The following is a 27759-nucleotide window of genomic DNA, read 5'->3' as shown; positions in this document are numbered from 1 at the left end:
TGTACTATGTGCCCAGCATTTTATTAGTCTTGAGTATATGATGATGGAGAAAACACAGTCCCTGCATTAAATCACCTTAAATATCTCATGTGTAATGCAGACACCTTCCAATAAATTTTGTTATGAGAATTTTTGAAGACATTATATCATATTATGGCTTTAAATAACTCTTTCAAAAGGGACTTAAGGCATCCTACATAAATATAAATTGCACATTGATGTCAAGTAATTGACTACAGGTAGCAATACATAATGGATATTGACATGAGTTTAAAGCACCAAATACATACTGTTAATTCCTATAAATTCACCAGAGGTGGGAGATGATTCTCAGCTTTCTGGTAGCAAATTTAATATTACTCAGGCACTGGTTAAGATATTTTGTTCTGAAATTGGTAGGTAAAATTGATAGCTGTGGATTGTGTAGACAGTTTTTTTTTTTTTAATCACCTTAAAAATTCTCTTTAGGGACGCCTGGGTGGCTCAGTCAGTTAAGCGTCTGCCTTCAGCTCAGGTCATGATCCCAGGGTCCTGGGATCGAGTCCCGCATCGGGCTCCCTGCTCCGTGGGGAGCCTGCTTCTCCCTCTGCCTCTGCCTCTCTCTCTCTATCTCTCATGAATAAATAAGTAAAATCTTTAAAAAAAAATTCTCTTTAAAGTTGCTTCATAAAAATTCTCAGAATCACCTTGTGACTCTGACTATTCACACTCATAAAAGATTGACCAGGTGGGAATTATTCTCTGATTTCACCCATTATATCACGCCCACCTCATCACCAAAATTGGGTGGACTGAATTGAGCATTGTCTGACCTTGGAGCGGTTTCCAGCTTCCAGCATTTTAACTTATTCCTCCAGATTTACTTACAGAATGTGTGAATGGGTGACTGGGAAAAAATAACAGGATGTATCTTGGGATAGCCCTATCTGGTATTAGAAATATTGGGCTAGACTTTCCTCTCAGCTATGGTGAGCCATCACATGGGTACATAGGATTTTACAATAATGGAGAGAAGTATCCCTTCTAATATGTGCTGACTAATTATACCCACTCTATATACTATGTACATTCATAAAGGAAACAAAACAATGATAGAATAGGAAATTGTCTCAGAAAGTTCCCAAGAAACTGTGTCCTCAAAACATGTCATTATTTACTACCTCACTTTTTCCTGTCTTCAGGGACTCTTTCAGTCATCTATGATGACAATTTATGAAGTTTATTTCTAAGATAAAAAAGAAAGTGTGATTCCTTTTGCACATATTCAGAACTGGCTCATAGTGAATTCATTGTCTATGGAAATATATTGTGACAAGTGGGTGGGGTGTATGAAGGTAAGAGCTTTTCCAAAGTAAAGTGTGTTAGACTCCGGCCACACCTATCATGCTCAATCCTGCCTTGACCTTGGAACACAGAAGATATTTGATCTGAAGGACCACAGATTGGACATTATTGTTTAGTCATAATGCAACCTGTAGACTGTGAAGTCTAGAATTAATGTAACACTAGGGGTACACTTAATAAGCACCTTTCCCAACCAAATTCCACTTTTGGTCTATTATTCTTGTCTTTATTTTTTTTAATTTTTTAAATTTTATTTTTTTATGTTATGTCAGTCACCATTCATTACATCATTAGTTTTTGATGTACTGTTCCATGATTCATTGTTTGTGTATAACAACCAGTGCCCCTTTCTTTTTTTTTTTAAAGATTTTATTTATTTATTTGAGAGAGAGAGAATGAGAGAGAGCAAGCACATGAGAGGGGGGAGGGTCAGAGGGAGAAGCAGACTCCCTGCCGAGCAGGGAGCCCGATGCGGGACTCGATCCAGGGACTCCAGGATCAGGACCTGAGCTGAAGGCAGTCGCTTAACCAACTCAGCCACCCAGGCGCCCCCAGTGCTCCTTTCAATACGTGCCCTACTTAATACCCATCACCAGGCTAACCCATCCCCCCACACTCTTCCCCTCTAAAAACCTCAGTTTGTTTCTCAGAGTCCATAGTCCCTCATGGTACGTCTCCCCATCCGATTTCCTCCCCTTCATTTTTCCCTTCCTGCTATCTTTTTTTTTTTTAACATATAATGTATTATTTGTTTCAGAGGTACAGGTCTGTGATTCATCAGTCTTACATAATTCACAGCGCTCACCATAGCACATACTGTCCCCAGTATCTATCACCTAGGCACCCCATCCCTCCCACCCCCCACCACTCCAGCAACCTTCAGTTTGTTTCCTGAGATTAAGAATTCCTCATATCAGTGAGATCATATGATACTTGTCTTTCTCTGATTGACTTACTTCGCTTAGCATAATACCCTCTAGTTCTACCCATGTCCTTGCAAATGGTAAGATTTCGGGGTTTTTTATGGCTGCATAATATTCCATTGTATATATATATATATATATACCACATCTTCTTTATCCATTCATCTGTTGATGGACAGCTAGGCTCTTTCCATAGTTTGGCTATTGTGGACATTGCTGCTATAAACATTGGGGTGCATGTATCCCTTCGGATCACTATATTTGTATCTTTGGGGTAAATACCCAGTAGTGCAATTGCTGGGTTGTAGGGTAGCTCTATTTTCAACTTTTTGAGGAACCTCCATGCTGTTTTCCAGAGTGGCTGCACCAGCTTCCATTCCCACCAACAGTGCAGGAGGGTTACCCTTTCTCCGCATCCTCGCCAATATCTGTCGTTTCCTGACTTGTTAATTTTAGCCATTCTGACTGGTGTGAGGTGGTATCTCATTGAGGTTTTGATTTGTATTTTCCTGATGCTGAGTAATATTGAGCACTTTTTCATGTGCCTGTTGGCCATTTGGATGTCTTCTTTGCAGAAATGTCTGTTCATGTCTTCTGCCCATTTCTTGATTGGATTATTTGTTCTTTGGGTGTTGAATTTCATAAGTTCTTTATAGATTTTGGATACTAGCCCTTTATCTGATATCATTTGCAAATATCTTCCCCCATTCTGTCGGTTGTCTTTTGGTTTTGTTGACTGTTTCCTTTGCTGTGCAAAAGCTTTTTATCTTGATGTAGTCCCAATACTTCATTTTTGCCCTTGCTTCCCTCGTCTTTGGCGATGTTTCTAGGAAGAAGTTGCTGTGGCTGAGGTCGAAGAGGTTGCTGCCTGTGTTCTCCTCTAGGATTTTGATGGATTCCTGCCTCACACTGAGGTCTTTCAACCATTTTGAGTCTATTTTTGTGTGTGGTGTAAGGAAATGGTCCAGTTTCATTCTTCTGCATGTGGCCATCAAATTTTCCCAACACCATTTCTTGAAGAGACTGTCTTTTTTCCATTGGACATTCTTTCCTGCTTTGTCGAAGATTAGTTGACCATAGAGTTGAGAGTCCATTTCTGGGCTCTCTATTCTGTTCCTTTGATCTATGTGTCTGTTTTGTGCCATACTGCCTTGATGATTACAGCTTTGTAATAGAGCTTGAAGTCCGGAATTGTGATGCCACCAGCTTTGCTTTCCTTTTTCAACATTCCTCTCGCTATTCAGGGTCTTTCCTGGTTCCATAAAATTTTAGGATTATTTGTTCCATTTCTTTGAAAAAAGTGGATGGTATTTTGATAGGGACTGCATTAAATGTGTAGATTGCTCTAGGTAGCATTGACATTTTCACAATATTTGTTCTTGCAATCCATGAGCGTGGAACGTTTTTCCATTTCTTTGTGTCTTCCTCAATTTCATTCATGAGTATTCTATAGTTTTCTGAGTACAGATTCTTTGCCTCTTTGGTTAGATTTATTCCTAGGTATCTTATGGTTTTGGGTGCAATTGTAAATGGGATTGACTACTTAATTTCTTTCTTCTGTCTTGTTGTTGGTGTATAGGAATGCCACTGACTTCTGTGCATTGATTTTATATCCTGCCACTTGACTGAATTCCTGTATGAGTTCTAGCAGTTTTGGGGTGGAGTCTTTGGGGTTTTCCACATAAAGTATCATATCATGTGCAAACAGTGAGAGTTTGACTTCTTCTTCACTGATTCGGATGTCTTTTATTTCTTTCTGTTGTCTGATTGCTGTGGCTAGGACTTCTAATACTATGTTGAATAGCAGTGGTGATAGTGGACATCCCTGCCATGTTCCTGACCTTAGGGGGAAAGCTCTCAGTTTTTCCCCATTGAGAATGATACTCGCTGTGGGTTTTTCATAGATGGCTTTTATGATATTGAGGTATGTACCCTTTATCCCTACACTGTGAAGAGTTTTAATCAAGAAAGGATACTGTACTTTGTCAAATGCTTTTTCTGCATCTATTTAGAGGATCATATGTTTCCTGTTCTTTCTTTTATTAATGTATTGTATCACATTGATTAATTTGCAGATGTTGAACCAACCTTGCAGTCCAGGAAAAAAATCCCCCTTGGTTGTGGTGAATAATACTTTTAATGTACTGTTGATCCTATTGGCTAGTACTTTGGTGAGAATTTTTGTATCCATGTTTATCAGGGATATTGGTCTGTAATTCTCCTTTTTGGTGGGGTCTTTGTCTGGTTTTGGGATCAAGGTAATGCTGGCCTCATAAAATGAGTTTGGAAGTTTTCCTTCCATTTCTATTTTTTGAAACAGTTTCAGAAGAATAGGTATTAATTATTCTTTAAATATTAGGTAGAGGGCACCTGGGTGGCTCAGTTGTTAAGCGTCTGCCTTCGGCTCAGGTCATGATCCCAGGGTCCTAGGATTGAGTCCCACATCAGGCTCCCAGCTCGGCAGGAAGCCTGCTTCTCCCTCTCCCACTCCCCCTCCTTGTGTTCCTGCTCTCGCTATCTCTCTGTCAAATAAATAAATAAAATCTAAAAAAAAAATTAAAAAAAAAAATATTAGGTATAATTCCCCTGGGAAGCCGTCTGGCCCTGGGCTCTTGTTTGTTGGGAGATGTTTGATTACTGCTTCAATTTCCTTAGTGGTTATAGGTCTGTTCAGGTTTTCTATTTCTTCCAGCTTCAGTTTTGGTAGTTTATACATCTCTAGGAATGCACCCATTTCTTCCAGATTATCTAATTTGCTGGCATATAGTTGCTCATAATATGTTCTTATAATTGTTTTTATTTCTTTGGTGTTGGTTGTGATCTCTCCTCTTTCATTCATGATTTTTTTTTTTTTAAAGATTTTATTTATTTATTTGACAGAGAGAGACACAGCGAGAGAGGGAACACAAGCAGGGGGAGTGGGAGAGGGAGAAGCAGGCTCCCCGCAGAGCAGGGAGCCCGATGTGGGACTCGATCCCAGGACCCTGGGATCATGACCCGAGCTGAAGGCAGTCGCTTAACCAACTGAGCCACCCAGGCGCCCTCATTCATGATTTTATTTATTCATTTCTCTTTTCTTTTTGTTAAGTCTGGCCAGGGGTTTATCAATCTTGTTAATTCTTTCAAAGAACCAGCTCCTGGTTTCATTGATCTGTTCTACTGTTCTGGTGGTTTCTATTTCATTGATTTCTGCTCTGATCTTTGTTATTTCTCTTCTCCTGCTGGGCTCAGGCTTTATTTGCTGTTCTTTCTCCAGCTCCTTTAGGTGTAGGGTTAGGTTGTGTATTTGAGACCTTTCTTGTTTCTTGAGAAAGGCTTGTATTGCTATATACTTTCCTCTTAGGACTGCCTTTGCTGCATCCCAAAGATTTTGAACAGTTGTGTTTTCATTTTCATTTTTTTCCATGAATTTTTTTAAATTCTTCTTTAATTTCCTGGTTGACCCATTCATTCTTTAGTAGGATGCTCTTTAGCTTCCATGTATTTGAGTTCTTTCCGACTCTCTTGTGATTGAGTTCTAGTTTCAAAGCATTGTGGTCTGAAAATAGGCAGGGGATGATCCTAATCTTTTGGTACCGGTTGAGACCTGATATGTGACCTAGGATGTGATCTATTCTGGAGAATGTTCCATGGGCACTAGAGAAGAATGTGTATTCTGTTGCTTTGGGAAGGAATGTTCTGAATATATCTGTGAAGTCCATTTGGTCCAGTGTGTCATTTAAAGTCTTTATTTCCTTCTTGATCTTTTGCTTAGATGAACTGTCCATTTCAGTGGGGGTGGGTGTTAAAGTCCCCTACTATTATTGTATTGTTGTTGGTGTGTTTCTTTGCTTTTGTTATTATTTGGCTTATATAATTGGCTACTCCCATGTTAGGAGCATAGATATTTACAATTGTTGGATCTTCTTGTTGAATAGGCCCTTTAAGTAGGATATAGTGTCCTTTGTCATCTCTTATTATAGTCTTTGGTTTAAAATCTAATTTGTCTGATATAAGGATTGCCACCCCAGCTTTCTTTTGGTGTCCATTAGCATGATAAATGGTTTTCCACCCCCTCACTTTCAATATGAAGGTTTCTTTGGGTCTAAAATGAGTCTCTTGCAGACAGCCTATCGATGGGTCTTGTTTTTTTATCCAATCTGATAGCCTGTGTGTTTTGATTGGGGCATTGAGCCCATTTACATTCAGGGTAACTATTGAAAGATATGAATGTAGTGCCATTGTATTACCTGTAAGGTGACTGTTACTGTATATTGTCTGTGTTCCTTTCTGGTCTATGTTACTTTTAGGCTCTCTCTTTGCTTAGAAGCCCCCTTTCAAGATTTCTTGTAGGGCTGGTTTCATGTTTGCAAATTCCTTTAGTTTTTGTTTGTCCTGGAAGCTTTGTATCTCTCCTTCTATTTTCAATGACAGCCTACCTGGATATAGTATTCTTGGCTGCATATTTTTCTCATTTAGTGCTCTGAATATATCATACCAGTCCTTTCTGGCCTGCCAGGTCTCTGTGGATAGGTCTGTTGTCATTCTAATGTTTCTACCATTGTAGGTTACAGACCTCTTGTCCCAAGCTGCTTTCAGGATTTTCTCTTTGTCTCTGAGACTTGTAAGTTTTACTATTAGATGTCAGGGTGTTGACCTATTTTTATTGATTTTGAGGAGGTTCTCTGTGCCTCCTGGATTTTGATGCCTGTTTCCTTCCCCAAATTAGGGAAGTTCTCTGCTATAATATGCCCCATATACCTTCTGCCCCTCTCTCTCTCTCTTCTTCTTCTGGGAAACCAATTATTCTAATATTGTTTCATCTTATGGTATCACTTATCTCTCGAATTCTGCCCTCGTGATCCAGTAGTTGTTTATCTCTCTTTTTCTCAGCTTTATTTTCCATCATTTGGTCTTCTATATCACTAATTCTCTCTTCTGCCTCATTTATCCTAGCAGTTAGCGCCCCTATTTTTTATTGCACCTCATTAATAGCCTTCTTGATTTTGACTTGGTTAGATATTAGTACTTTTATTTATCCAGAAAGGGTTTCTCTAGTATATTCCATGCTTTTTTCAAGCCCTGATAGTATTTTTATAATCATCATTCTGAACTCTAGTTCTGGCATCTTATTAATGTCCATACTGGTTAGTTCCCTGGCAGTCAGTACTGCCTCTTGTTCTTTTTTTTGAGGTGAGTTTTTCTGTCTTGTCATTTTGTCCAGAGGAGAATAGATGAATGAGAGAACAAAATGCTAACAGGGTAACAACAACCCCAGAAAAACATACACTAAAGAAATCAGAAGAGACCTGAAACTGGGGAGAAAAGAAAGGGAAAGAAAGAAAGAAAGAAAGAAAAAGAATATGATCAAATATGATCAGGCTGGTGAATAGGAGTGCCACACACTAGATTTTGGGCATATTTTGGTCAGTTAGGAGACACTGCCTCCCAAAATTTTAAAGAAAGAAAAACTTGTATATGTACAAAAATAAGGGTAAATACAATGAAGGGATGGAATATGATTGTAAAGATGAAAATTATAAAAGATTTTTATAAAAGGAATTGAAAAGATAAGAAGTTGGTTGAAAAAAGAAAGAAGAGAAATTAAAAAAAAAAAAGAAGGAAGAATGTGATTAGGCAGGAGACTAGAACAAAGCCATACATTAGAGATTTAGGATATATTTTGGTCTCTTAGAAGAAACTGTATCCCAAAATTTTAAAGAGAGAACAACTTGTATATATACCAAAAATAAGGTTAACTATAATGAAGGGATAGAATATTACTCTAAAAATGAAAAATAAAAAAGATTTTTAAAAAAGGGATTGATAAGATGTTGGTTGAAAAAGGGAAAAAGAAAAATTCTAAAAGAAAATAGAAAAAGAAAAAAAGAAAATTAAAAAAATTAACTTTGAAAGACTAAAGAATCATGGTAAAAAAGCCATGAATTCTATGTGCAGTATTCCCCTAGTGCTGGAGTTCTGCCGTTCTCATTGATCAGTAAACTTGGTCTTGGCTGGCTGTTCTTGCTGATCTTCTTGCGGGGGGCCTGTTGCCGTGGTTCCCAAATGTCTTTGCTGAAGGCGGAATTGCCCCACCCTTGCCAGTCCGGGCTAAGTTATCCGCTGGGGTTTGCTTTCGGGAGCTTTTGTTCCTTGCAAGCTTTCCACACAGCTTTGGAAGATGAGAGTGAAAATGGCGGCCTCCCCATCTCTACCCTGGAGGAGCCGAGAGCTTGGGGCCCCACTCCTCAGTGAGCCCCAGAGAAAAGCAGTCAATCACTCCCGTCTCCCCAGTCTCCGGCCACACTCTGTGCTCACCTGGCCTGTGACCGAGCATTTCTTTCTCTGGCACACGACCCCATGTGGAGTCTCCAAACCCAGCAGTTTACTGCAATGCACTCCCACACCACTCATCCTAGGGAGGAAGGAGAGTCTCCCTGGATCTGCTGCTTGTTGGGTCCCTGCTGGAAGAGCAGTGGCCCGACTGTGCCGTGGATCATGGTTTATGGCAACCCGGAGCTGAGTGCCCGTGCCTTGGCTCCATCTCTGCAGCCGGCTTCCCTGCTCTGATACCTGGGAGCTCTGCCACACTCAGGCACCCCCAGTCTTTCTGTGACCCCGAGGGTCCTGAGACCACATTGTCCTAGCAAGGGTTCCACCTCCCGCTTAGCCACTGGAGCGATGTCCCTCAGTGGAGCAGACTTCTAAAAGTTCTGATTTTGTGCTCCAGTTCTCTATCACTTGCCAGTAGCGGCTGAGGGAGGCTCCCTCCTCCCTCTGCCCCCCCGCAGTCTATCCTCCTGAGTATCCCCTTGGATTCACTTCTCCACACGTCCTACCTTCCAGAAAGTGGTCACTTTCCTGTTCAGAGAGCTGCTGCTATTCTTTTCTTTGATCTCCTGTTGAGTTCGTAGGTGTTCAGAATGGTTTGAGCCCTGTCCATGTGAATTCCTGGGACCAGATGAAATTTAGGTCCCCTACTCCTCCTCCATCTTGCTCCCCCTCTTGTCTTTAATTGAAAATCTCTAGCATCCAAATATAAAACAAGCAAAAACAAATAAACAAACACAACTTCTCAATACATTAAAACACCTGAAGAACTGTAAAGATAGGGGCGCCTGGGTGGCTCAGTGTGTTAGGTGTCTGCCTTCTGCCTTTGGCTCAGATCATGATCCTGGGGTCCTGAGATTGGGCCCTGCATTGGAGTCCCTGCTCAGTGGAGAGCCTACTTCTCCCCCTCCCTCTGCCCCCCACCACGCTCTCTCTCTCTCTCATGCTCACTGTATCTTAAATAAATCAATAAAATCTTTAAAAAAGAACGCTAAAAGAGAAATTAAATTAAATCCCTAAAGAACCCCTAAAGAGAACTGGTTTTATTATGGTAAACCTTATACTTAATTCCAGTGAAACTGTTGATATGCTTATTTATTTAATTTATTTTTTTTTAAGATTTTATTTATTTATCTGACAGAGAGAGACACAGCGAGAGAGGGGACACAAGCAGGGGGAGTGGGAGAGAGAGAGGCAGGCTTCCCGCCGAGCAGGGAACCTGATGCGGGGCTCAATCCCAGGACTCTGGGATTGTGACCTGAGCCGAAGGCAGACGCTTAACAACTGAGCCACCCAGGTGCCCCTAATATGCTTATTTTTCTGCTTATTAGATTACTTGATTTAAAAGGCAGAAATTGAGGTGCCTGGGTGGCTCAGTCAGTTAAGTGTCTGACTCTTGGTTTCAGCTTGGGTCATGATCTCAGGGTGTCCCAGATGGAGCCTTGTGTAGGACTTGTGCTCAGTGTGGAGTCTGAGATTCTCTCTCTCTCCCCCCTACCTCTCTCCCTGCTTGTACTCTCTCTCTAAATAAATAAATAAAATCTTGAAAAATTTAAATAAATGAACAAAGGCAGAAATCTCACATCACAGTAGGATAGTGCTGAAACAATTATACAGTCTTCGCTATTAACTTTTGTCAGGGAATCTTTAATTACTATCCTATGGAGGAGACTTTCTGACTTAAAAGGAAGGGGAAGTCACCCATCTTCTCACTGTTAACTGAATGATGAAAACCTGAGGACAACTTTATTGGAAAATATCAAGACTAAGATGCAGAAATAATTGGGGAGAACAGATTGGTATCAGATTTCCTCAGATATTTTGATAACCTATCTGCTGAGATGTTAGAGACCAAGAATGGGATAGCCTATGATGTTCCATCAAAGAGAACTTTTACTAGAGGCACCTGGCTGACTCAGTGGAGCATGTGACTCGATCTCAGGGTTGTGAGTTTGAGCCCCATGTTGGGTATAGAGATTACTTTAAAAAATAAAAAAAATCAGGGCTTCTGGGTGGCTCAGTCGTTAAGCACCTGCCTTTGGCTCAGGTCATGACCCCAGGGTCCTGGGATCGAGCCCCGCATCGGGCTCCCTGCTCAGCGGGAAGTCTGCTTCTCTCTCTCCCACTTCCCCTGTTTGTGTTCCCTCTCTCGCTGTGTTTCTCTGTGTCAAATAAATAAATAAAATCTTTAATAAAATAAAAATAAAAATAAAAAATAACAAAACAAAGAGGTCCTTTATAAGATCTTTTATGAGAGGAAGAATCTTCATTCTTGTCTATACAATAATAATAGAAAGTGACTATTTCAAGTATATAAAGCCATTTTTTGAAAGATAGAAGTACCAGTATGGGAATAAATAGTCAGTTAGCCTGTATCATGGGTGGATTAGGTTAATTTTGGCATTAATTGATTACGTATTTTTATTATAACATATTTTATATAAATGATGGAGTTATCCCTTTCTCTATTTGGAACTCATCTTATTACGTGGGTCTCTAAATCTCTTTCACATATGAATCCCATGTATTTAACAGCTACACATTGTTCTAGCCTCTGGTCTTCTCTAACTCCCAGACTATGGTAGGTTTCCCTGTCTATATATTAGTAGCAACTTATCTTTTCTGTTCATAGTTTTTAGCATAGTTATTATTTTATACTCAGTTACATGAACATTTGTTTGCTGTTTGTCTCTAACCATAAAACTAAACTCTCAGTATTGGAGATCGTCAAACACTGATGTCTAAGAACACTCAATTTCAGGGCATGTTCTGGTCCCCTTATCTCTGACAACCATATCAAAACCTTTTAACTCTCAATGCCTATTCAGATTTGCAATACAGAACCAAATGAGTTCCACAGAAGAGACTAGGCAAATTTCCATGCTGTAGAGGCATTGCTAAGATTATTTTGAAACTTCAAAATTTGAAGACATTATCCCATTGTCTCTCACATGTATTGTTGCTGATGAGAATTTTAATTTCTCTTCCTTTGTAAGTGATCTCTTTTTTCCTTCATGCAATTCTGGATATTCTTGATGATCCACAGTTCAGTTGTGGATTTATTTTACTCATATTTGGGGCTGAATGTAATATTTTTTAAATCAGAAAATTTTTTTGATAAATTTGTCTCATTCTTTGTCTCTGTTCTGTATTTATAATAGGAATATACTGGTGTTTCTGAAACTAATCCTGTGTTTCTTAAACTTTCTTTTATGTTTTCCAATTCTAAATGTACTTGTTTTAAATTCTCTGAAATTTCCTTAACTTATATACACTATTATTATATTGGCCTTCAAACTTGTTTGTTCTGTGGTCTTCAACTTTTTAAGTAAAATGTTTAAATCTAGACAAGAACTTTTTTAAAATGCAATTTTTTCAGCCTCCTCATATTTAATAGATGTGCCATCATTTCTGTCTTTTCTTTTCTTTTTTTTAGAGATAGTATGCGAGGGGGGAGAGGCAAAGGGAGAGATAAAGAGAATCTTTGTTTTAAAGATTTATTTATTTGAGAGAGAGAGAAAAAGAAAGAGGGAGTGAACAAGCATGGGGAGTGGCAGAGGGAGAGGGAGAGAATCTCAAGCAGACTCCACATTGAGCCCAGAGCTTGACACAGGGCTTGATCCCATGACCCTGAGATCATGACCTGAGCCAAAACCAAGAGTCTGACGCTTAACTGACTGAACCACCCAGGTGCCCTGATGTGCATCATTTCCAATAGTACTAAGCACTAATATATAATGACTCATTATGTTGTACCAGGCACTATTCTAAGTGCTTCAATTATTAAATCTCACACTAACTCCATGAGTTATCTTATTTTCCAGGTCAAGAAACTTAGGGGAAGAGGATTAAGTAACATGTCTAAGGTCACATAGTGAATAATCTTAAGATATCTACTTTATTTTCAAAATTACCTAATCTTGCTTCATAATCTTCCCCTTTTTATTTTAAGGATGTCACTAATCCCTTTACTTCTTTACACATATCAAATATGTATTTTAAAGTCCCTCTCAAGTTACTCTAATTCCCAGTCATATATCCTCCTAGTTATTCAACTTAGAGTTGTCTTCCTTAGCATTGAACTTTCTCATATGCCCATTGGTTACACATATCTGTGGTCAGAGTTCAAATTCCATGGACTTGGATCTCAGGAGTCTTACATGGGTGGTCTGTGTAGGTGCCTTCTAGAGCACAGTCACCTGGTTGCCACAGTGCCGGTTACCTCTGACTCTTTTCTACTTGGTTCACCAATTCTGAAGTAGATTGTATGTGAAACTTTCAGACTTAGGGCTTTTGTACTATACAGTTTGCACAAAGTTGATCCTCAAAACTATATTTTATGCTCAGAGTTTCAGGTATTCATGACTTCATTTCTCCTACTTCCAGAATACAAATCTAGACCAGCATTTATATATGAAGCCATAATTTCCTGAAATCCAGCTTCAGACTGGGATCCTTTTTCCTACCGCTTAATGTATACAGTCCCTTAATCTCCCTTCATAGCTCTTTCTCCTTTAACTTACAAGTTATATAACTGGTTATAGTATCTTATGGGTTGCTCAACTTTGATTCCTGGTTAGCAAAAATGGTTATGAGGTCATTTTTACTGTTGTTGTTTTGTTTTTAGGGCACTTAGGGATTTCTCTTCCATGTGTGTGGTTTCAGACATACATTTTTAATATTTTAAATATACATTATCCATCATTTTTTATGATTTGGACCAGGAAAACACTTTCCATTCTGTTCAATCCAACATGTTGGTCAGAAACCCATCCTTTTAAATTTAAATCTATTGCACAGTAAATCTTCTCTAAGAACAGATTGCCAAAACTTTCCTGAGTAAATGGCTATGGCTGTAAGCCTTTGTCATCTGTGTCATTTCTCTTGACACTGAGAGAAAAGTTATATTTATTCCTAATATAAGAATGTAATGCTTTTTTTTCTTTGTTAATTCAGTTCTTTTTTTTTTTTTATTATTATGTTCAGTTAGCCGGGATATAATACATCATAAGTTTTTGTTGTAGTGTTCAATGATTCATTAGTTGCATATAACACCCAGTTCTCATCCCAACATGTGCCCTCCTTAATGCCTGTCACCCGTTTACCCCATCTCCCCACCCCCTCCCTTCTGTAATGCTGTTTGGTTCCCGGAGTCCAGAGTCTTTCATGGTTTGTCTCCCTCTCTGATTTCTTCCCATTCAGTTTTCCTTCCCTTCCCTGTGGTCCTCTGCACTATTCCTTCTATTCCACATGAGTGAAACCATATGATAATTGTCTTTCTCTGCATGACTTATTTCACTTAGCTTAATCCCCTCTAGGTCCATCCATGTCAATGAGAATGGTGGGTATTCATCCTTTATAATGGCTGAGTAATATTCCATTGTATGTATGGACCACATCTTCTTTATCCATTTGTCTGTTGTAGGGCATCTTGGTTCCTTCCACAGTTTGGCTATTGTGGACATTGCTATGAACATTGGGGTGCATATGCCACTTCTTTTTTACTACATCTGTATCTTTGGGGTAAATACCTAGTAGTGCAATTGCTGGGTCATAGGGTAACTCTATTTTTAACATCTTGAGGAACCTCCATACTGTTTTCCAGAGTGGCTATACCTGCTTGCTTTCCCACCAACAGTGTAAGAGGGATCCCCTTTCTCCACAACCTCACCAACACTTGTAGTTTCCTGTTTTGTTAATTTTTGCCATTTTAACTGGTGTAAGGTGGTATCTCATTGTAGTTTTGATTTGTATTTCCCTGATGGCTAGTGATGTTGAACATTATTTCATGTGTCTGTTAGCCATTTGTATGTCTTCTTTGGAGAAGTGTCTGTTATGTCTTCTGCCCATTTCTTGACTGGATTATTTGTTTTTTGGGTGTTGAGTTTGATAAGTTCTTTATAGATCTTGGATATCAGCCCTTTATCTAAAATGTCATTTGCAAATATCTTCTCCCATTCTGTGGATTGCCTCTTAGTTTTGTTGACTGTTTCCCTTGCTATGCAAGAGCTTTTTATCTTGATGAAATCCCAAAAGCTCATTTTTGCTTTTGTTTCCCTTGCTGTTAGAGACATGTCTTGAAAGAAGTTGCTGTGGCCAATGTCAAAGAGGTTACTGCCTATGTTATCCTCTGGGATTTTGATGGATTCCTGTCTCACGTTGAAGTCTTTCATTTTGAGTTTATCTTTGTGTATGGTGTAAGAGAATGGTCTAGTTACATTCTTCTGCATGTGGTGCCCAGCACCATTTATTGAAGAGACTGTCTTTTTTCCATTGGATGTTCTTTCCTGCTTTGTCGAAGATTAGTTGACCATAGAGTTGAGGGTCCATTTCAATTCTAAGAAGAAATCAATTACATCTCATCATAAACAATGGGAAAACACAAAGCAATTGTTTGTGATTTTACTGTGTCATAAAGATATGAATATATTCTTTAAAATTTGTTTTATTCTCCATTGACTTGAACAGTATGGATTCAGGCAGGATGTATTCACAGAAGGGCACCACTCATTTGAGTGGCTTTTAGTAAAATATGAGAAGAGAATATTTATCTATTAGAAATTCTATGTGTGTCCATTGAGTAAGAGAACTTTCTGTATGCCAGTGTGTCTGAGCCTTGGACATCAGAAAATATTTCCAGCAGTCATATCATGGCAAAGAAAAAGAAAATTCAGCCAAGTCATTCTCTTTAATGCAGTTTCCCCTTATTCCCATCAGCAATTTGTCAAATATGTTATGTGTAGAATTAAATAGAGTAAAGGATATTCTCAATTGATCTCTTTGATTAACAACCCTATTAGTAGAGCAGGAAGAAATGACAGGGCAGGGTATCCTCTTTTAAATCACCTTTGAATGTTGAGATGCTTCTTCAGTGGCCAAAGCCTGGCAATATTATAGTATTTCAAACTTCCAAGTCTCGAAATAAACCTTTAAATTATTTTGTGTCAATTAGATGTAAGATTCATTTCATGTTAAGACTCCTATTTAAAAAAACAAAAACAAAAACAAAAGGAATAATATTAAAACATTCCTCAACTAAGTGTTGTACTTCAACAAGTCCTTGAATGAGAAGTAAAAAAAGTTTCTCCACTGGATTTATTTGCATGTTCAGTGTTATGACAGGTGTAGAGAAAATTTGGAACTGGTAAATCATCAATTTAATTTGACAAACACTTATTTAATGGGAACTCTGCGCCAGGCATCCTGATAAAATCTCTAAATGAATAAGATGCAGTCTGTGCTTTGGAAGAGCTCCCCTGCTTATGGGATGAGATATATGTATAAGCAATTAACTTTAAAACAATGTACTAAGTGTTACAATAGCACATTATAAAAATGCTCTTGGAACAGAATTGAAGAATTAATTAGGCCCATTTTAGGGAGGTCGAGGTCTAATCAGTAAAGCATATTAGGATCACTTGAGGAGGGACTGGTTAAATTTTAGCTATGGTTCTAAATATTCTGGTACTTCTCTTGTGAGGTGGGGGAGGAGATGCTGTACTTCTCCTACTAGTGAAAAAAACTCCCCATGGTCACAATGATTTGATGTAACTTATGGGAGTAACTTAAATCACTCAGCTATATTAAAGATCCTCCCCCAAATAATTAACTATGACTAGCTTATTATCTCAATATGGGAAAAGCAGAAACCTGGGGTGAAAAAATGAGTCAAATGCATGCAGAAAACCATGGGACACTTAAATGCACCTGCCCTTGTAATTAATTCATTTATTCAACACTTATTATTGTGGTATTGAATTAATTTCCTGCTTCATTCAAGTATGCTCACATGCCAATTCATACATGAAAACTTTCTTGATCTGATACAAAACAACATTGTTCTTCACTCTTTATTACCTTATTCTGCATTGTTTTTAGCACTACCTGACATCCTTTTATTTATCTCCTTGCTTATTACACATTTCCTTCCTCCTAGAATATAAGCTCCTTGAGACCAGAAATTTAATTTGTTTTGTCCACTGCTTTATTTCCAAAGCCTCAAATAATGCCTGTACATGATAGGAACTCATTGTACATTTGCAGAATGACTGACTGACTTATAAATTAACTATATTACAGAGTACCTAGTACATGCCAGTTATTATGCTATTGTTGTGAAGTCAAAGATGATGATATCTTGATTTGTAAAAGAGATTCTTTAGATGGGGACCCTAGATACAAATAAGTAAGTGGAATGTAGGATGGAAACTGGTAACACACAGTGCTTTGAGTGTTCAGTGGAGGAAATGACCACTAAGCCAAGGAAAGTTGAGAAGATCCCCAAAGAACAATTTATAGTGAGACTTGATCAATGAGTAAGACTAATATGTGAAAAAGCATAGTCATGGCAACAGAGGGAGAACATATGAAAGTTCTTTAAAAAGACTGATGGGATGCCTGGGTGGCTCAGTCAGTTAAGCATCTGCCTTCTGGCCATGATCCCAGGGTCCTAGGATCGAGCCCCGCATCGGGCTCCTTGCTCGGCAGGAAGTCTGCTTCTCCCTCTGCCTGCGGCTTCCCCTGTTTGTACTCTCTCTCTCTCTCTGACAAATAAATAAAATCTTTTTAAAAAATAAATAAAAAGACTGAACATCTGTATTGGAACAATAATTAGAAGCAAAGAGTAACTGAAATATAGGTTTACCTAAGTGGAAGTATCAGGAGATAAAAGAAGAAATATACATCAGTAATAGGAATACAGCCTTAAAGGGCTATACAGAGCAATATGCACGAACTATGAGACTTTGTTCTAAGCCATGAAATATCATCTGTTTGCATGTGTGTGTGTTTTCCTAAGAAGAGACATAACTTAATACACTCTATTGGTCATCAAACTATGATTTCCTGGTTGCTTCCTATTTTTATAAATAAAGTTTTATTGGAACACAGCCACACCTTTTGATTTACATATCTACTGTGCTTTCGTTCTACTACAGCAGATTTGAATAACTGTGACAGAGAACAGATGACCTGCAACACTGAAACTATTTGGCCCTTTATAGAAAAAGTTGGCTGATCTAACAGAAGAAAAAATAGAAGCAGGCAGACCAATGAAGAGACAATTGCAGTGCTTCTGGCAAACAAGGATGATGTGGTATTTGAGAAAGACTTGACAAGATTTGTTGAATATGCAATTGGGGTGATATGAAGAAAAGAAAAATGAGGAAGAATTTTGCTGCACTTGGAGACTAGAGCCTTTACTGAAGGAGTCAGTGGTTCCTCCTCCTGGCTGAGAATTTTAGAAAATACATGGTCTAAATACCTAGACGAAGGGATTTCCTGGTAAATTCTATGATCATTTATGCATGCACTGCAGATGGTACAAATTCAGTAAATGTACATGCTGAGTAAGTAGAAGTATTGTTTTCTCCAGTAGAAACCACTTTCATCCTCAAAAGTGTTCTAGAGCCACACATTTCTTCCATAGTCTTTCCTCTTATGACAAAATTCTGTGTCTTACTTATAGAGATGTGGCATGTGATTTCTGAGCTGCTGGGAAGGCATCTGTGGACTTAACAGAGTATGAAAAGTTCATTAAATGTCTAGATACTAAATGAAGACATTGCAAATGAGTCGTGAGAAAACTGGGGACAACCTCAAAGACAGTTTGCCCTGAGACTTGAAGACCACTGAGAGTGGTCAAAGAATCGATGACCATGAAAAGATTTATATTTTTATTCTGCATATTAAAAATATTAGTCACAGACATAATTTTAAAGGTCTTTAAAGTAATATTTAAGAGTAAATATAAAACTTAGAAGTATATAGAATTTCCCAATAGAACTTTGATGAATAACTTGTTGATAAGAACTCCATGCTACATGTAAATTTCAGCATAATTCTGAAACCATGATTTAAAATATTTATTTTAAAATCTTTATTTTCTTTATCTTTTATTGCTGAGCTATCACTAGGTAGGAGTATTATTACCACACTAAAGTTGCTTGTATTTGGTCCTAGCCTGGTCCCACAGAGGCCTTGGGAAAATTATTTACCTGCCATTTCTGAGTTTTTTCTTCTGTCTTCTCACAAAATCCTGTAAGACTTTGCCAGGCTTCATACAATACAAAGTATAAGGACTTGGGATCAGAAGTTATCAATAATAGAGCCCAGAGAAAGGTTATAAAGTGCCATATTCAAAGTACAGGGTTTTGAAAGTCACATGAATCCAGTTTCATAAACTGGTCGCACCATATACTCATTCAGCAATTATTTAAACTCACTTGAGTCCATTTTTATCTACAAAACATGGACAGAAATATTTATTTCCTAGGTTGATATGGGGATTTAATACATTTTTGTGCATAAATCATTAAGCCCATTTTCTGGCACATAATAGATGTGCAATAAACAGTAGCCTATAGAATTGCTGTTCCCAAATTTTGCTGACTTTCCATTTTTGAACTCTATTAGCCCTTCTAGTACCATGATACTTTTTTAAATTCTTTCCCAACTTACAATCTCTCAATTCTGTTTTCTGTCTGGATATATTTGTTTGCTCTCTATCCACTTTCCTTGACCCATTGTTCCCTTACGTGAACCTGTGTTACATATACTACATCTCTTTTGTCTTGCCACTTCCAGAAGGCTGTCAATATTTACATCTAATTCCTTGCAGACTGCTAGAATTTATCCACTTGTGAAACCCCAAAGAAGACATCATGTATAAGTGTGACCATATAATTTGCAATCAATGAGGGATAATTCGGGAAGCAAAAATTAATGCTATTAATAATTATAGCAAGGCATCTGGTGTAATCCAGGACCCTCTAGGGCAAACAGGTATGTATGGTTCTCGTATTTATAAGCAAAGTTACTGTTGAAATTTTACTTCAAAAGCACAGTACAATGCATTTCCTTATTGCCGTCTATCATTCAGGATCTTGAATGATTGTTTCATTTGAAAACTTGAAAATTGTTTCATTTTCTAAAAAGTGCTGATTGGTATGGTTTCTGCATGCCCAGAACAGCTTTATGTAGTGGAATAGGAATTGGCTTCATGCCCCAAATACTTGCAGTCAAAAGATGCAGGTGATAGTCTCAACAGCAGAAAACCCAAAGGAACTGTAAGGCCAGGTAATCACTAACTCTGTATGGTACCAAATCACATCGACCATTTTGACAGTGGGGTTTTATAGTGATTCATTTAGTTGTCCAAATAAAGATCGATGTAGATGGCCAAAAATAAATTCCCCTAGTTTTGCTTACCAAAATACAAACAGTGCCAAAACTCATGAATGATATAGCAGCAATTAATCTGAATCATATACCAGATAGCTATGGTCAGTGCAGTTTCTCTGTGAATGCACCGGGTTTAATTTAAAATGGCAAAGTAAGGGTAAGTAAATCGATAGGTTGTACTCCTAGATTTCTGTTGTGTGTGTAGTGTTGAGTGCTGGAGTTGGCAGAAGTCCCCATTAAGTCAGCGAACATCCATTGAGCAGATGCTATGTGTCAGGCACTGTGTTAGACACTAAGGGCCCTGCCCTGGGTTTGTGCTGGGGAGAAAAAAAAAAAAAAAGCAAATATTTGTGATGCCTGTCACTACACATCACTCAGGTTGCTGGAAAATGTTATCAACTCCAGTTTTTCCACCTGTGACAGATATGGAGGGTAAGGGGTTATAGCTTTCTCCCCTTTGAAAAGAGAAACGAATCCTTTATGCCACTCAGGGAAGGTTGGCAAAATTTGCTTGTCACCTGAATACTGAAAAGCAGCTTCCATGCTTTGATCTCTTATAATTTATTTTTTTTTAAGATTTTATTTATTTATTTGACAGAGAGAGAATGAGAGAGAGAGCACATGAGAGGGGGGAGGGTCAGAGGGAGAAGCAGACTCCTCGCTGAGCAAGGAGCCTGATGCGGGACTCGATCCAGGGACTCCAGGATCATGACCTGAGCCGAAGGCGGTCGCTTAACCGACTGAGCCACCCAGGCGCCCCCATGCTTTGATCTCTTAGAGCAGTTTATTCCCTTTGCTCTTGCCTTTATTTGGAGATTAAGTATGATTTAAGGAGAGGTTTTTGGATTTTGGTAAGGGGTGGACTGTGAAGGGTTTGTTAGGTATCAACTCGGCTGGGCTGAACTATATTCCCCAGAATGACATTGCTCTGTATGATTTTGGTTAGGATGGACTACCAGAGACCATTGGAAGGAGGAAGGGAGGCAACAGCCATTTCTGAAGCTTCCACACGTTATCATTTATCAGCTTACCTTGTGGAACTGGCCTGTAACAATTCTACCTTCCCAGGATCTTCCTTCAGCTTCTCCAACTCTTGGGCTAGATGTGTGTGCCTACTTCCATAAATAAGGGCCCCGAATCCTGTGAGATACCCACACTGTCAAGGTCAAAGGACATGAGAACTGAGATCTAACACATGCTTGTGGGCCTTGCTTGGCTTATTTTTTCCTTCTCTTTTGCCTTTTTGAAGGACCTCAAGCTCCAACATCAGACACAAGAACAACAGCCTTAGAGATACTCCACAAACGTTCTCATCATTATGAAAAGACAAATCCCTATGTAGCAGTCTGGGTTCAGTCAGAGGATAGAACCACACAAAAGGTTAAACAGGAGAAGTTTAATATAAAAATTATTACTCTGACAAGAGAATTAACTACATGGACACTATAATGGTATCTTAGGGCTGAGGCAAAAATAAGCAAGGAAGGACAAACTTGGAAGGGCTCAGATTTTGTTGGAGAAAGTGTAGTTCACTTCATTGGTTAATGAAATGTTCACTGGTTTGGCCAGGGTTGGAGCTGGTCTCCAATTGCTGGGTGAGCAATGAGCTCTGGGGTACATGTGGGAAACAAATGGTCAGCAGAGAGTGGGGACAAGATTGTGAGGACAGATTTGGGGGATAAGAGACCTTCAGGAAATACAGGCCATGTGGAGACTTGCAGAAGGAGCAGCGGCTCACTCTGTGACCCTCCAGGTCATACAAGGCTGCTTGCAGCCCTCATGGGGGACTCTGGGGACCAGAGCTAGCAGGAAGCCTTAAGGGCACAAAAATTGGGAAGAAGAGGTTTCTGGTTTGCATGTCTAGAGGACTGAGAAAAGGTTTTTGCAAGGCTGGTGCTGCAAGGTCGCAGAACGTCCAAGGTCTGGGAGGATGGCTGGGGCTAACTCCCGGGGATGTCTTCCTACCCCCCACCCACTGATGGCCAGACTACGCTGGAAATGGCCTAGAGCCCTTTCTTCCTGCAGTGTCCCTCCAGTGCCCTCTGCCGAGAAAGCTTAACATTGAGCTCATTTTTTCCCCTATTCATTCATTCATTCATTCATTTATTTATTTGATATAGTGTTCCATGATTCACTGTTTGCGTATAACACCCAGTGCTCCATTCAGTACGTGTGCCCTCTTTAATACCCATCACCAAGCTAACCCATCTCCCCACCAACCTCCCCTCTAGAACCCTCAGTTTGTTTTTCAGAGTCCATAATCTCTCATGGTTTGTCTCCCCCTCCGATTTCCTCCCCTTCATTTTTCCCTTCCTGCTATCTTCTTCTTCTTCTCCTTTTTTTAAACATATAATGTATTATTTGTTTCAGAGGTACAGGTCTGTGATTCAACAGTCTTACACAATTCACAGCGCTCACCATAGCACATACGCTCCCCAATGTCTATCACCCAGCCACCCCATCCCTCCCACGCCCCACCACTCCAGCAACCCTCAGTTTGTTTCCTGAGATTAAGAATTCCTCATATCAGTGAGATCATATGATACATGTCTTTCTCTGATTGACTTATTTCACTTAGCATAAGCTTTAAAATGAGCTCATTTTAAAGGAGAAATGCTTAAAGGCTGTTTATCACAGAGCAAATACTGAAGGGGTCATTTGGAGCTATCAGGCAATAAATTGATAACTGATACATCCTCTAACAATCCTTTAAAATATCTCCTAGTGTTTCAGCTTCTCTAATTGAGCTCTGAACTGATACACTCTTTCATTGAGATTCAGTGAATACCCAGTGAGATAAAATATGAAGTTCATGGCATATTGTTAGCTCTCAATAGACATTAGATATTGGTATTCATAAAAATAAATATAAGCTAACCACTTATAAAAAAAAGTTTTATTCATGAAAAACAAAATTATGTGTGAGGTACACAGATAATACAGAATAAATGAGCTTGGAGAGTTGATGTCTGATCTTGCTTTAGAAAGATAAAAAGAAATTCAAATGAACATAGATCTGGAGAGGACTCCTTCTCAGAAGAGAAGATGAATTGAGCAATATAACATTACTGGAACAATATATGGGACTGCTAATGTGATTCTTACTGCCCTATAAAATGGTGCTTTCTGAAACGTGTGATTATAAAAATCACCTGTATCTTTCAAAAGAAAGATTCTAGATTTTCCCCTCCTCCAACCCCACCCCCTTCACTACTTCAGAATTCCAGGGGGAGGGGGCTGAGGATCTGTTTATTAAGCACTTAGATCTCAAGGTCAGGCAGGCTGGAAACCTGCTACACTAAAGAGTGACCTAGCATATTGAAATTCTGTCTTTTTAATTAATGTGAAAACATTCTCTTCATGAAAAAGCTTGGGTAAATTTTTTCCTTAGCTTTTAAGACAGAAATTCGTTTACCAATACTGCCCCCCGCCCACACCATTACATAATTAATGTTCCCTAAACTGGATGAATTAGTTAATTCCTTGTTATTTGTCATTTGGAGATTTATTGAAATTCTTCGTCAGTGTTAGTCTCATAAATATCAGATCATGATGAGTTGAGGAAATTAAAACCACATGAAAAAATATCCTCTTTAAAAATGTGTATTTCCAATTTATTACTTTATTTTCTTTTTTTTTTAAAGATTTATTTATTTATTTATTTATTTGAGAGAGAGAGAATGAGAGAGAGCAAGCACAAGAGAGGGGGGAGGGTCAGAGGGAGAAGCAGACTCCCTGCCGAGCAGGGAGCCCGATGCGGGACTCGATCCAGGGACTCCAGGATCATGACCTGAGCTGAAGGCAGTCTCTTAACCAACTGAGCCACCCAGGCGCCCTATTACTTTATTTTCTTAACATAAATAAAACATTTTAATGTTTTTTGTCTTGTTTTGTTTTTAACTTTAGTCTTTCACCACACTGGTACAAAACTCTCATGCTATGAACTTTCTCCTCTTCTTAGAAAATTTACCTGGCTTATTCCATGACCTATTTGAGCCATTTGGGAAGTATTTCAAATTATCATGAAGAAGGGATCTCTATTTCTCTACACTTAGCCCTCAAAATTTTTTTAAAAAAACATAAAATTATGGGGTGCCTGGGTGGCTAAGTTGGTTAGGCAACTGACTCTTGATTTGGCTCAGGTGGTGATCTCAGGGTCATGAGATTGGGCCTTGGATCAGGCTCTGCCGCAGCATGGAGTTGGCTTGAGATTCTCTCTCTCCCTCTATCCCTCCCCCTGCTCTCAAGTGCATGCTCTTTCTTTCTAAATAAGTAAATAAATAAATTTTTTAAAAAAAAATTTGAAAATAATAAAAATTTTTTTAAAAAAAGGTAAAATTATGAATGCCTTAGCCTCCATTAAAACAAAGCAACTGAAAATAAGCAAGTAATACTTTAAATTCTCTTGGATATAAGTATTGTAATAAATTAGACTATTGCTTATTTTGTGCAAAATTTAATATTCTAGGGGTGCCTGGGTGGCTCAGTTGTTAAGCGGCTGCCTTCGGCTCAGGTCATGATCCCAGAGTCCTGGGATCGAGTCCCACATCGGGCTCACTGCTCAGCGCGAAGCCTGCTTCTCCCTCTCCCACTCCCCCTGCTTGTGTTCCTGCTCTCGCTCTCTCTGTCAAATAAATAAATAAAATCTTTAAAAAAATAATAATAATATTCTACCTAGATGTAACTCTATGTTAATAAATTTTAATTGACTTAATTAGGGAGAGGGCTAGCAACCAAAACTTTGTTTTCATTGATTTTTTTCCTTTGCTTGAATTTATTGGCTTTCATTAAAAATCGATTATCTTGTTAAAATATAATTTTGACTTTTCAAATCTTTAAATTCTTAAGTTTGATCTCTTCATTTTACATAGTTAGTTCTTTAAGTTCCACCTAGCACTTCCCATTCTTTACTATTACTCTCTAAAATTGATTTTATTTTAACACCATTCTTTTTTTTAATTTTTTCTAAAGATTTTTATTATTTATTTGACAGAGAGAGAGCAAGAGCACAAGCAAGGGGAGCAGCAGAGGGTCTCCCACTGAGCAGGGAGCCTGATGTGGGATTCGATCGTAGGACCCTGGGATTATGACCTGAGCCAAAGGCAGATGCTTAACTGACTGAGCCACCCAGGCGCCCAACACCATTCTTTTTTTAACTAGAGAAGGTAGATGTCAAATACGGGCTCTGTATGTTTTACAAATCTGAACAGTAGAGTTCTTTCAAATCCAACCTCATTTTTTACTTTAAAACATGCTCATTCTTCCCCATTATATATTCTATAAATTGGTTTTATATCAATTTGCTTCTCTTTGGACAATCTATAAAAGATGTTTTGTTGAGTTCCAATTCTTTTTTAGATTTTTTTTTTTTTAATGAGATCCTTACATGTGTAATGTCATCACATTACTTTGAATCACCTTTACATTTGGGAAAATTTTTATTATATGCTATTCTTCAAAGGTGAAAACTTTTTTAACTAATATGGACAAAATAAACCTTAAAAATTAAAATAAAACATATCAAGGTAGGAAACTATAGAGCACATGTGAAAGAAATATTTAAACACATGCTAACATATTGTGACATAATAAAAGAGGACTCTGGATTTCAATTCTAGTGTGGTAGGGATGCCAATCTTTTTTTTTTTTTTCTCATGGTAACTTGCTTATTGTAAGATAATTTGTAAATATCTTGCTAGATATTTAGAATGCCATTCTTCTTTTTTTTAGAATTCCATTCTCAATTGATGATTACAGATAACACAGTTTATTAAAATACTAATAACAATATATTGGATGATTATAGTTTATGGACAAGTGAAATATATGGCATCAATATTAAGGGATGGGAGGAAGAAATTGGGGATAATCTATTATAAAGTACCTACACAACCTATGAAGGGTAGTGTTATTTGAAAGTGACCAATATTAGTTGTAAATCCTTATTGCAAACTCTATGGCAACCACTAAAAACATTTTCAAAAGTATAATTTGTATGCTAAGAAAAGAAAGAAATTAAATCATATAAAATGTTTGAGTAAAACTGAAGAAAGCAGAACAAAGTGGAAGATAAAAAATAAACAAAAACAAGGGAATAAATAGAAACAGTTACAGATGTGATATTAGCAATCCAACTATATCAATAGTCACTTTAAATTTGAGTGCTCCAGGTACATGAATTGAAAGAGACGGACAGAGTAGATTATAAAAACAAAACAATACAACTCTGTGCTATCTACAAGAAACCTGCTTTCGGGCGCCTGGGTGGCTCAGTTGGTTAAGCGACTGCCTTCGGCTCAGGTCATGATCCTGGAGTCCCGGGATCGAGTCCCGCATCCTGGAGTCCTGGGATCGAGTCTCGGCAGGGAGCCTGCTTCTCCCTCTGACCCTTCCCCCTCTCATGTGCTCTCTGTCTCAAATAAATAAATAAAATCTTTAAAAAAAAAAAAAAAGAAACCTGCTTTCACTGTAAAAATATAGATAGATTAAAGTAAAGGGATAATGTCCCATATGTTTATTTTTGTCTCTTGTGCTTTTGGTGTCAAAGCCAAAAAATCATTGCCAAGACCAAGGTCAAGGAGCTTTCCCCTATGTTTTTTCCAGCAGTTTTACAATTTCATGTCTTACATTTAAATTACATTGAATCTGTAGATTGCTTTGAATAGTATGGACATTTTTATGACATTAATTCTTCCAACCATGAACATGGAATATCTTACCATTTATTTTTGTCTTCTTTAATTTATTTCATCAATGTTTTATAGTTTTCTACATGCAGATCTTTTACTTCCTTGGTAAATTTGTTCCTGAATATTTTATTCCTTTTGATGCTATTATAAATGGCATGGTTTTCTTAATTTCTTTTTCTGATAATTTGTTGTTAGTGTATAGAAATGCAACCAATTTTTGTATGTTGATTTTATGTTCTGCAACTTTACTGAATTCATTTATCCTTTCTAGGAGGTTTTTTGGTGGAGACTTTAGTGTTTTCTGTATATAAGATCACATCCTCTGCAAACAGACAGTTTTACTTCTTCTTTCCTGATTTGGATGGCCTTTATTTCTTCTTCTTGACTAACTGCTTTGGCTATGACTTCTAGTACTATGTTGAATAGAACTGGTGAAAGTGGATACTCTTGTCTTATTCCTGATCTTAGCAGAAGGGCTTGTAACATTTTACTAATGAGTATAATGTTAGCTATGGGCTTGTTATATATGATCTTTATTATATTGAGTCATGTTCTCTCTATACCCAGTTTGTTGAGAGGTTTTATCATAATTGAATATTGAATTTTGTCAATTTTTTTCTGCATCTATTGAGATCATATGGATTATATGATTTTTATCCTTCATTCTGTTAATGTGGCATATAACATCAATTGATTTACATATGTTGAAACATCCTTGTAGCCCAGGGATAATTCCCACTTAAACATGTTATATTACTCTTTTCATATGCCAATGAATTTGGTTTGTTAATATTTTGTTGAGAATTTTGCATCTGTGTTCATCAGGAATATTGGCCTCTGATTTTATTTTCTTGCAGTATTTTTGACTTGCTTTGGTATCAGGGCAATGCTGGCCTCCTAAAATTATTTTGGAAGTGTTCCTTTCTTCTTCTTTAAAAGTTTCTGTACAGCAAAGGAAACAACCAACAAAACTGAAGGCAACTCAGGGAATGGGAGAAAATATATGTAACCATATACCCAATAAGGAGTTAATATCCAAAATATATAAGGAAGTCATACAACTCAATGGCAAAAAAAAACAAAAACAAAAACAAAACCCAAAACAAAACAAAACGAAACAAAAAACACAAAAAAATAAAACAAACAAAAACCCACAAATAATCCAATTGAAAAACAGGCAAAGGACCTGAAATGACATTTTCCAAAGAAGATATACAAATGGCCAAAAGATATATGAAAAGATGCTCAAAATCACTAATCATCAGGGAAATACAAATCAAAACCACAAAGATATATCACCTCATACAAGAGTG

The sequence above is a fragment of the Mirounga angustirostris genome, unplaced genomic scaffold (genome assembly GCF_029215605.1).
Source record: "Mirounga angustirostris isolate CCGP_5_RB_7025 unplaced genomic scaffold, mMirAng1.0.hap1 SCAF_10, whole genome shotgun sequence".
In the NCBI taxonomy this organism is placed as follows: domain Eukaryota; kingdom Metazoa; phylum Chordata; class Mammalia; order Carnivora; family Phocidae; genus Mirounga; species Mirounga angustirostris.
Note: the sequence above shows the minus strand (reverse complement) of the source record.